Source organism: Rhipicephalus microplus, chromosome X (genome assembly GCF_043290135.1).
Source record: "Rhipicephalus microplus isolate Deutch F79 chromosome X, USDA_Rmic, whole genome shotgun sequence".
NCBI classification, from domain to species: domain Eukaryota; kingdom Metazoa; phylum Arthropoda; class Arachnida; order Ixodida; family Ixodidae; genus Rhipicephalus; species Rhipicephalus microplus.
Window position 1 is genome coordinate 128,641,836 of NC_134710.1, and position 12,448 is coordinate 128,654,283.

The 12,448-nt window shown below is 42.2% G+C and overlaps 1 long non-coding RNA gene across 1 annotated transcript; it reads left to right on the forward strand.

Annotated features, from left to right (window-relative positions):
* Positions 1–6,482: 6,482 nt before the first annotated feature.
* LOC142776978 (uncharacterized) lies at positions 6,483–11,394 on the forward strand. The gene is made up of 3 exons (XR_012887888.1): positions 6,483–6,653; positions 6,725–6,849; positions 10,884–11,394. It is a non-coding gene; the product is annotated as an uncharacterized LOC142776978 (long non-coding RNA).
* The last annotated feature ends 1,054 nt before the right edge of the window (positions 11,395–12,448 follow it).

Genomic DNA, 12,448 nt, shown 5'->3' on the forward strand with positions numbered 1-12,448 from the left:
ATTAGTAGTCATGGAGACATTGACTGCTCAAGGAAGAAAGGGGATGATAATTTAATATTGTCGGTGATGAATGCAGATGTTTCACAGCATACCATATATATATTCCCGAGAAACATACACACACGCGCACACACACACACACACACACTCACGCACGCACGCACGCATGCACACACACATTCACACACTAAACAGGTGCAAAATTGATTTGGTATTATAACTGTAACCCGTGATTTGTAGATGGAATCGTCTATTTGTTGAGGCAGGAGATCTTACAGTGAAGAAGTGACAACTTTAACAGAGAGAAATCACAGAGGTAAGTTGGAGGACTAATGCGTATAAAGCCTATACTAGGTACATACTTAAGAGGAAAATCTTCAGATTAGAAATGGATGCAGCTTCGCACCAGTGGGGCTAAGCCTGAAGAAAGTGCAGAGCCTTCTTTGTTTCGCTTTGGTCTTACCTTCTGTCTTCCTTTCTTTTTGTATAATTTCCAGTTCTTGCTGTCTTTTTCTCTTTAGTTTTACACAGTTCTATTTTTCTTCCCATTGTTTTTTTGCTCTCTCTATCTCTATTTCTCATTCTATACGCAGTATCAGTTGAAGTGCTCCGCACTTAATATGATCATCAATGCAAGAACAGGAGCAGGAACACCTCCTTGACGCGAGCGCGCACTCAGTGTGCTACAGATGGCTGTGCTTGAAATGTGGTTTTGCCTGTGTCATCAAGGCGCTCGAAGAACAAGAAGAAGCAGACTTCGGTGCGAGCGCATGCGAAGACGGATATAAGATGATACCCATATGTGCTGTTGCATGCGTAACGTCAAGTGACGACGACAGGATACGACAAGCTGGTCCTTCTAAATTATCCTGCACCTAAGAAAGGGCCTTTATCGTGTTATTTCGTTGGTTGCCATGTAACTCATAGAGACAGTAATATATTTGTTGGCTGTTGGCGGTTAACACACACACACACACACACACAGATATATATATATATATATATATATATATATATATATATTGTCACGGACGGCTATTTTTGGCGACACCGCGTCACGGCAATTAACGGGCGCCGTACTCCCCGACTGACCGTGAGAAACGGCGGCGCATGAAAGGGATCCGAGAAGTGCAAAATGGGGTGCTCTTCTTAGAACGTCGCCGCCGACGGTTAATCCTTTTGTAACTGTGGCGGCGTCTGCAAGGTCGTAGAAGGCCGCGGTATACCCCGAACAAGAATTAGACTACGAGACACACCAGCTGAGAGCCAAACGTTTGACCGTTCCCACGGGGAAAAGCGTGGGAAACGCTCTGGTGGCCAAGCCGTATGACAACAACCCGACAGGTTGTCACTCTCGCTAGTTGAGGGCCCTCTCCCAATTAAAAAGGGGTGGGGTCAAAATATTTTTGGGGCGGAGTTTCCCATCAATTAAACGCGCATGATTGGACCCAGGTAGAGGTCTCTTGTCCCCAAGGAAGAGAGCGAGGAGACACGAGGGGGATTTAAGCGCAGGATTTTGCCCTGCTAGGCAGACTAGTCGCTGACCAACATGGTGTAGAAACAGATCAACAAGCATCTCTTCTAGAAGTTTTTAGTGTGGCTCTGTATCGGCTGGCCACCTAAACTTAGCCGTTCGTCTAGTTGTGACGCGATATTAACGTCTGCAGCGTAGACATCGGGACTTCGCCTCGAGTTAGCTCAACCTGCCCGAGGTCACCTGCAAGCACTAGCCTCCCGGAGCCACCAGCGTTGCAACACCGCCGACATCGCAGTCGTGCCAGAACTCTCTTCGACTTCTCGCATCCGATCGTCGGGGACACAACGCTGCCGGTCATCACACGTATGCCTTCACCTGTTTATATCTTCGAACTTTCTCCTCCGTCGTTCTATTCTTGTTAGTTTGTGTAGTTTGTAATAGTTCTCTCTCGTAAGCTGATCTATTGTTTCTGTTATATATTTCTTTAGTTGTATCAAGTGTCGATGTATTTTGTTAGTTGTATTGAAGTGTTGTATTAGATCCCGTGTGCTGCAATATCACTAGAGTAAAGTTTTGTTTTCTCACGTCTCTGATCTCTTCACTGTCTCTGCTTGCGTGCGGAACGAACCGACCTGCTGTCATTCCCGTCGCCGACTTCGCGCTGGCGACGCTAGAGTGGCAGCTTGTAACATATATATATATATATATATATATATATATATATATATATATATATATATATATATATATATATATATATATATATATATATATAAAAGCACGCCAAGATTCGGAACTACTTTTTAAATAGACCCTATAATGTTCGTGACACATCAATTGTGATCGCAGTACCGGCCATCAGATTTTATGAACATTGCATATATACTATTACAATACAGCCGTCATGTCTGATTAACGTCAACTGTAGTTGAACAGAATCCGCTGAAGTTTATTTGTGTAGCGGTGTCCACGGCTAGCATCCTATAGCGAGCACCAGCGCTACATGTCGTCTTACCGCTTCTGGTGTTGCTAATATCCATGATATTATTGGAATTGTTATGCAACTTCAAACGACTAATAATACAAAACATAAGTGGCTGTTTAGCGTATGTCTCTGCGTGCATCTCTGCGTACATATCTCTAGCGCCTCTTTGTAACGTTTCGATCAATAAAAAAATTACAACGCAGGCACCTTCCATCCGCATGCTTCGAATAACATCAGTTCCCAAGGTATACCTGTGATCTGCTGAGTCATTATTATTATTATTATTATTATTATTATTATTATTATTATTATTATTATTATTATTATTATTATTATTATTATTATTATTATTATTATTATTATTATTATTATTATTATTATTATTATTTCACGCCATGAAAATAGGCCAGCTGTGACAGGGAATCAAGCCAGTGCCGTCGTGTTTAGCAGCACTACAGCGCCTCGAATATACTTTCACAAAGTCGCTCTTCTCATTTACCATCGTCTTACGGCGTTCGCGCTTTGGCGCTGCCGGGAAACGACCTTGACAGCAAGTGGCATCGCTCCGGGCCGTCTCGGAAATTGCAGTCGTGAACTCGGCGCTGCTGCAGACACGTGCAGGCCAAGTCGCCGCACACGCGAACGTGTCATTTCAGACTATCGAGTGCCTGCCCGCAAACGCTGTCGGGCACGGGACGGTCTGCACGCGTGAGCCAGCTCCGTCCGTCGCGATCCTGAAATGTTTACCGGGAGCGCCGCCCACTCGCACAGACAGCAAGCGCCATTAACCTTTCGCTCGCGAGAGGGAGCTAAGTATGTATACATGCCGCCGACCATCGCTGTCTGGCCAAGGCTGCGCCAAACGAGCGACGTCTCTTCGGACGAAAGCGAACCCTTCATTGCGAAACTCCGCTGCAGCCTTATGTCCTCTTCCTTTGTGTCACGTGCATGCCAGTGATGTTTCAGACCGAGTCGAATATACAGCACCGATAGCCAATGAAATGGTTTTCATGTGTGATGAATGCCTGTTTTGCAATTATTACTTCAATCAATCAATCAATCAATCAATTAATCAATCAATCAATCTATCTATCTATCTACCGATCGATTGATCAATCAAACAATTATTTATTTAACGTGCCCTGGAACAACCATTAAGTCTTAGTGCAGGCGAACGCGGAAATGATACAAAAAAATAAACAATGCAATACAATCTACAGAAAAAATGAAAACAAATCAAATAAAAAGATCAAAATTGCACAGACGAAAAAAAAAAAATCTGCCCGAATCAGGCAGAATAAAAGACAAGACGAGCATCATGGAATGACAGTAAAAAAAAAGGGGGGGGGGATATAAGCAACTATGTAGAAGGCTTCCTGAAAAGCGAGAAGGGAAGAATCTGTATAAATTGTGAAAAACTATCTTAAGACAGTGGAAAGCTGACATACAAACAATGGCAGTGGACGGTGAAAAATCATGAAGATCATGACATTTGACAATATATAGATTTTGTATTTTCCCTCCGCGTAGAAGTATCTGCTCACGCGACCAAGTTATTTCTTTGTTGCTTATGCTTCATTCAGAACAATAATAATAATAATCAACCAACCAATCATTTATTTAACGTGTCCTGGAACAACCATGAGGTCAGGCGCACGCAAAAATAAAACAATACAAATAAACAATAAAACTAATAAATAACAATAAAATAATACAAACAATACAATACAGACACCCTTCACAAAAATCAAATAAACAGTGAAAATACACAGAGAAAAAATCAGCGCAGAATGGGAAGAATAAAAAGACAAGATGAGAATCACAGAAAGGAAATAAAAAATATAAGCAGGAAACTTCCTGAAAACGTAAAGGGAAGAATCTGCACATTGATTGTGAAAAACTATCTTAAAGTAGCGCAGAGCCGAGGTAAAAACAATGACAGTGGGCTCTGGAAAACATCAAGATCATGAAAGTTAACATTATATAGACTTTGTATTCTGTGAACAGTAGAGTGTTGAAAGAAGTTGGCAGGAACATGAAATGGTCGATTCTCTCTGGTTAACTTACACAGAATACGAAATTTTACACAACTAAGAAGTAAAGGGCAGGATAAAATACCATGAACAAGTTTGTAAAGAAATAATAGGTCAGCGTGATTTCGTCAGCAGTGAAGTGATGACAATGATAATAATCTGGCAGTGTTAGAACGAAATCTAGAGGAGGAGGAAGAAGGGAGGAAGGACAGGGAGGTTAGTCAGTTCAACAAGATCCAGAGTTATTTCTAGCGAAACGATTATTGTAAATGCTTATGAGTTTTTTTATGAACTTGCTCAATGACGTAACCACCGTACTTAGCAATGTCATTCCAGATCGCAGATGCATATTCGAGTTGAGGAATATATATGGTGGTGTACAATTCGTGGAAAGCTGTAGGAGAACTGAATTCTCGAGAAATTCTACAAATGCAGCCGAGAGAACGAAAACCACACTTGGCAGCACTTTAATGTGAGCAGAAATATTTAGCATGATATCAAAAAGAACACCAAGATCACCGAATTTATATACCTTACATAAGAACGTGGTATTTACAGAGTATGGAAGTGACACGATGGATGTTTTGCGAGATACACTCTGGAATTTGGTCTTTAAGGTATTCCGAGAAAGGTTATTGTTATCACACCATTCGGAGAAAGAACACAAATCTGACTGCAGCAAGCAACAGTCGTTGACTGAATGAATTTCCTTAAATGTTTTAATGTCGTCAGCATACAAGAAAAAAGAAGAATAACGAATTGTTAAAGAAAACATTGTTAATGTAAATTAAAAATAAAAGTGGGCCTAATACCGACCTTTGAGTGAGGGACTCCACCTGTCACTTTTTACAAGGAAGACGTTTGGCCATTAACGGTAACATAGCATGATCTATTAAGCAGATAGCAGTGCAGGAGATTCACAACAGACGAGTCAATTAACATCAAAGTTTGCAAGTTTAAACAAAAACAGTGAGTGGCTCACTACGTCAAAAGCCTTGTTCAGGTCACAGTAGACTACATCAACTGGTGCTCTGTGAAAAATAGGAGAAGAGATCAGGGTAGTCGTAATAATAATAATAATAATAATAATAATAATAATAATAATAATAATAACGCGATGTTGGAGACTTTTGATAGTTTACTTTTACACTATTTATGTCATTATCGGTCATGTTACGAAGACTTGTGTTCCGAATGGAGCATCAGCAACAAAGTAATAGCTTGGTCGCACGAACAGATACTCCTACGTGGAGTGAAAATATTCTCTGTACTGAAGGTGATACTCGACTGCATGAAACGGTGACCTGCATATTTCATTAGGTATCTTCACATATCATGTCGGACTTTAATAAGTTCGCAAAAAATAAAACCTATCGTACTCACTTTTTTTTTTAAATTTCGTGTTTAATTGTACACAGTTTGCGTTCGGAAACATTCCATAAATAAATGTTCGTGTTTAAAGAGGCTTCGATTACAAGATCCAATCGCGTAGGGCCCTGTTGAATTTTGTATTTGTCGAATGTGCGCATGGTGACGTGTAACTATACTGTGTATACTGTCTCTATGTGCTCGGATTTTCCCCAGTGCCGTGACTCACACTGCGGTTGTATTGCCACTTATTGTCACTTAGTGCACTGCCACTTATTGCCGCTCGATTAATTTGTTTCTCTCTCTCTATCTCTTTCTTTCTCTCATATGCGTTTTTCTTGTCCCGTCGCACATACAAACATCTGGGAATCATAAATGGGCTCAAATAGGGGGGGGGGGGAGAATCTCTTTTTTTCTGTGGTGGACCCCCGGGTATCGTTAACGGTGGCGCTAATGGCGTCACGAGAGCCCCGTATCGCTACAAGTCCAAAATTATTTTGTTTGTAAAACCATAAGCCTTTTACTTAAAGATCCTGCCGCCCGATTCTTGGCCGATCCCCTTTTGTGGGTGTGCGCCAGAATAACAAGGATCATCATCATCATCATCATCACCAACTTACACGCGTCTCTTCCGCTTGCCCATCTACATTTCCGGCAATTCCGAAATCATTCACGCCACCGCTTCGCGCAATCTGACGACACGTTGATCACGACATGGCCTGGCAGCCTTGCTTCGATTAAAAGAGGGAGGCAGAGTACCGCTCGTATAGAAGATGCCACCCCAATGTAGGTACGTACTACATGCCCGCTTGGAAATTCTGCGCCCGGCATCGTTTTATCGCGTCGGATCCTTGGCCGCAGCCACTTTCGTTTGGAGGTGCCCCAGGCAAGCACACGTGCACCATCCGCCGCCTGCGGCCACAGAAGAACGTGTGCCTTCGATGGTTCCGACTGGCCGTGTGGGTGCTGCACGGACGTGTATCGAGGTATACGTAATACATGTGCCAGACAGTCGGCACAATTCAAAGAATGCAGTGCGACTTCCTTAGGCGGAAAAAAAAAAGGAAGAGAGAAAACGACGAGGGCGAGCGCTGACTTTCAACTCGATAACTTTACTTCAAGCGGGAAGTATGCATACATGTTTCGGAATGAAGCGAATGAAGCTTGTCGCAGAGAGAGAAAAAAAGAACATTGAAGCAGCGTGCCTTCCTGTCGTCATTAAACGTGCTCCTTTAATATTTATTTGTATCTTTCGGCAACATGCACTTCTTTTTCGGGAGGGAGTATGATGACTATGATTATGTCTCCTACAATTGATGGCCTGGCTCTAGGCAACGCATGGGGCCCTGTCTCTCAGAAGCTTCGTGCGCGATAAACTTTTCCACGTGAAATTAGCATCGTACTTTTCGTTGGTGTTTGTCCCCGTCCGCAGAAATCGCAGTTTTCTTTCAATTCTGCCGAACCAAATATATAGATTGTATATAGTCGGGTCTTGTTGAGTGTCGAAATGAACTGAATAGCTTAAACGTTAATTCTGTTCAGTATATATAACCTCACCCGTCACGTGGAATAACGCTCTGGTCTTTCCCAAAAAGTTAACTGGTTCATGCCTTCTCCAGTGTGAAGACGAAAAAAAACGAACAAAAGTTTGTATATTGTTGTGCGTGTTGTGTACAACCTGGCCAAACAGGCCGCTTATCGGCGGTTTATTGATGATTGCCTGACTGGCTGAACGATAGCGACAGTAGCCAATACATCGGTAGGCCTGAAATATTGATGCAGTGATGTCACACTTGGGGGCAGAAGGACTGATTGATTGATTGATTGATTTGTGGGGTTTAACGTCCCAAAACCACCATATGATTATGAGAGACGCCGTAGTGGAGGGCTCCGGAAATTTTGACCGCCTGGGGTTCTTTAGCGTGCACCCAAATCTGAGCACACGGGCCTACGACATTTCGGCCTCCATCGGAAATGCAGCCGCCGCAGCCGGGATTTGAACTCGCGACCTGCGGGTCAGCAGCCGAGTACCTTAGCCACTAGACCACCGCGGCGGGGCGGGGCAGAAGGACGCAGACAAGATAGCGTTTATGTTGCGCTTGCTAAAAGAACTTTGAACCACTATAGGAATGCTACGGTTGAACTTTCAAAACATTCAAGGCAGTATAATGACATGATTTTAAGGCATCACAATAGGGACACTTATCGTTTCCTTGGCATGCGGTATTAACGTTCTCGACACATTGGAGCCAGGAAATATGCATATAATATTTTTGTTTAATTTTAAAGTTTTCGCCGGCCAACACGTGCAAGCCAGCCCCACTGCAATTGACATTACCATGACGAATCAATGCAGTTCGCTAGATTTGCGAACTCTGCGTCCTGCATGCAACCGAAGTTGCCCGCCGAAGCCGCTGGGCGACCATTCACTCATCATTGCCGGAAAATGATTGCGCGAAACTCTTAAGGGACACCACAAAGAGGACACACGAACAGATCAGTCTGTTCGTGCATCTTCTTTGTGGTGTCCCTCTCAAGTTTCGCGCCATTATTTTCCGGCATAGCATGAACCAACATAGCTCTTCAAGACGGCCTGAGCACTTATCTTTGTTTACGTGATCACTTATCGCTGTTTATGTGCACTGCGTGAAGTTGACCGCAGATGACAGAGCTGTTACTTATATGACTAGAATTACTGTGTCCATGTGTCTGAGACCTATGTCAGACTGTGTTGGCGCGTCAAAGAGAAACCACACCCCTCGATATTGAAAACGTAATTGTGTATGTGTTTTGAGGTAGTGGTAGTTCAAATATATCCACAGTGTTCTACGAAATTTTCTCACATTTGTGCCAGTACTCCACTAAGGCGCGGTCTCTAGTTAACCTCCCGGTTTCACCTATTCAACGTCTTGCTGCCACGAGGCTGACGGGGTGGTCGGTTGGTTCGCAGCTCAACTAAACTAAACCCGCGACCACGGTGCCCGTCACACTTCACGGCGTTTTCAGCCACTGATAGCATGCCTGCCACAGATGTACAGCGAGACTTGCTCCTCGCTTGGGACGCGTCCGTAAGCGCGCTATAATCTCTTAAAAAGCTATGATAGAACGCTTATTTTTATGCACTATACGTACAAGACGCTGCCGTGCATATAGTCAGAGTCTGCATGGGCCAGTGTCGATGCGCAAATCTGACAGATCAGAAGATCGATTGCAGAATGGTCTCGGATTCCCGCGAACGAACAAGCGGTAAACATCGTCTTGTTCCCACTCATGCCATTTCCATTCGCATCTCGCGTCCCGTGTTCACGTCGGCTGCCGTTTAAGCTGTCATATGCCGCCACTTCTTATGTACGAGAGAAGGCACAAGAAGCAAAAAAAAAAAAAGCGCGAAGCGAACCGTGGTTTCAAATAAGTGATATATATATATATATATATATATATATATATATATATATATATATATATATATATATATATATATATATATATATATATATATATATATATATATATATATATATATATAGTGGGAGTAATAATTCAATGGGCCAGTTAGTCTTCGTGAAGGTATGGGATATGGCACAACGGGAGCGTTGTCAACAAGGATAAATATATTTATTTCCCAACAGTTTCGGGAAGGGACCTCCCTTCATCAGGGGATGAGTTATATATATATATATATATATATATATATATATATATATATATATATATATATATATATATATATATATATATATATATATATACATATATATATATATGTATATATATATATATATATATATATATATATATATATATATATATATATATATATATATATTATGTTGCGCTTGCTAAAAGAACTTTGAACCACTATAGGAATGCTACGGTTGAACTTTAAAAACATTCAAGGCAGTATAATGACATGATTTTAAGGCATCACAATAGGGACACTTCTCGTTTCCTTGGCATGCGGTACTAACGTTCTCGACACATTGGAGCCAGGAAATATGCATATAATATTTTTGTTTAATTTTAAAGTTTTCACCGGCCAACACGTGCAAGCCAGCCCCACTGCAATTGAAATTACCATGACGAATCAATACAGTTCGCTAGATTTGCGAACTCTGCGCCCTGCATGCAACCGAAATTGCCCGCCGAAGTCGCTGGGCGACCATTCACTCATCGTTGCCGGAAAATAATTGCGCGAAACTCTTAAGGGACACCACAAAGAGGACACACGAACAGATCAGTCTGTTCACGGTATTATATGCATATATATATAACTATATATATATATATATATATATATATATATATATATATATATATATATATATATATATATATATATATATATATATATATATATATATATATATATATATATATATATATATATATATATATATATCGTCGTTACATGACCATCGTCTCGTGATGCATCGATCAATATCCGCTGGTGCGAATCGTCATCCACCGGCATACGAAGCTGAGACCACCCCAATGGTAAAGGTTCTTGAAAGGCATCACTGACGATGCTTTTAAGATTATAATGTGTAAAAACTGCCCCACCATTGACTCTAAAGTCGACAATATGAGCTATGCGAGACCAAAAAAAGAGAAAAAGAGGAGCGCGCATGTGTGCCAACGACGAACCACAATTAACCATCCAACGTTTAAAAAGGTTAGCATGTCAAGCAAAAAAGTAAAATAAGCGAACTACATATTTCAAGCTTCTAACTTGAACATATATATATACTTACTAAATGCGAAGTCTTACGGTGATTCCCGTAACACCCTGTTTGCGATGATTAACTTATGAGTGAGTGTGCTTATAGACGAACAAAAAGCATCTTTCGACGTCAATTCGTTATGCTCCTAGAAAATTGTACGTTATATGTCCACAAAAGATTATTTTCAAGATGCGATGCGATGCGATGCCCATAGAGTATTACGTTCAATTAGGCAAGTCTGCGGCGCTTCCAGGGCTGCTTGGATAGCTGTTGATTACGGGCTTCATGATTTTTTTCAGACTCATGCACAACCGAAGAGCAATGAAGTTCGGTGCTCAGGAGCTCAGATTTTTTACATCAACTCAGTGGTGTCCACAGGGCCCACGACGCGGCGATGAGGATCAGCCCGCTTGCTCTACCGCCTTGAGATGCAGTGTCCCTCGGAGCCATAATAAAGTTTTGCATCTGTCTGTCTGACATAGTTATATTCAGAAGGAGACTATACAGCAAAACAATCCCTTATTGTAAACTGATATGCACTATTCTTTAACATCTACATTGTTAATTTTGCGACGTTACGTTTAAGAAATGAATAGAAAATGAAAACCGCTGTTTCATTCTTTTATCTGTCAATTTTACCGCGTAACCCTAGGCTGAACACGGAGCCACCCCTGTGTTCACTGTCTCTGCTTCTTCCTTTCAGTTTTTCCTTTTCGACATTTTAGCAGCTTTCTTCGAGTCTAAGTATACGTACCAGCTTGTCCAACAAGCATCACTCTCAAGCACTTTTGTTTTTTCGATACAGGGTACCCGCACTAATACTTGCCAGACATATATTCGCACTCTACACACTGTACAGGTTCAGGCTCTCAGAGTATGCCATGACTTGCCAAAATGGGCGCCGACTGATCCGACTATTTCTATTGTACGGGACCAACCTCTACAAACGTACATTGCGGTGGAAGCCTTGAGAGCTCATTACACGTATTTTTTATTTTTTTTGGGGGGGGGGGGGCTCATTGCCACCATTTGCAACGCTGCCTTCAGAAAGATCACGGACGCCGTATGGTGCCACGATTTCAAAATATGCCGCCCACTTTCCGTCAGGCTTCTAAGCCAGCGATCCATCCGGAGTGTTTCATTTGACCTGAAGTGCACTTCAGCGTTCCGGGAATAAAAAAAAAAAACTCAGCTCTCATCACCAGTGCTGAAGCAGCTACCTCCGATTTTTTTGCACGAGTACTCTTATCAAGTGCGTAATATCTATGCTGATGGATCAACTACTCTCCAGTGCTCGTTTAGAGCACTGGTCGTTCCAGTGAAGGCTATTACCACAGACCACCTGACGACACAGACGGTTGCAAAACTTGCTGCTCTTCGCGCAGCATTTCAGGTGGTCAAGAGCAAACAGCTGCAACGACGGTCAGTCCAGTAATCGAAGGCAGCTCTTCAATGCTTGCTGTCAGCCCTGCAGTCACGGACCATACGAACAGTTAGTCTTCAAGGTTAGGTCTATTCTGCACCCTTCATTCGAGAAAGGACACCATGTGACATTTAAGTGACTGTCAAGTCACTGCCTCGGGACAAGCAATGAACACGCCGACATCGTTGCTCGATCATCTCTTCAAGGTTACATTGTCAAGACAATACCCCTATAGGGGGCCAATGTTGCTAGCCAACTTCGACTGGTCGCACAAGAAACCACTACATTTACTTGGAATACAGCAAGTAGACTGGGCAACCAGCACCACGACTGTCCGAACACTTTAGGTATTCAGACGCCTACTAAACTAAGGCGGAATGCCACTCTGCTGTGTCATTTATGACGGAGAGCGACTTTCATGAAGTCCTTTTTTGAATCGAA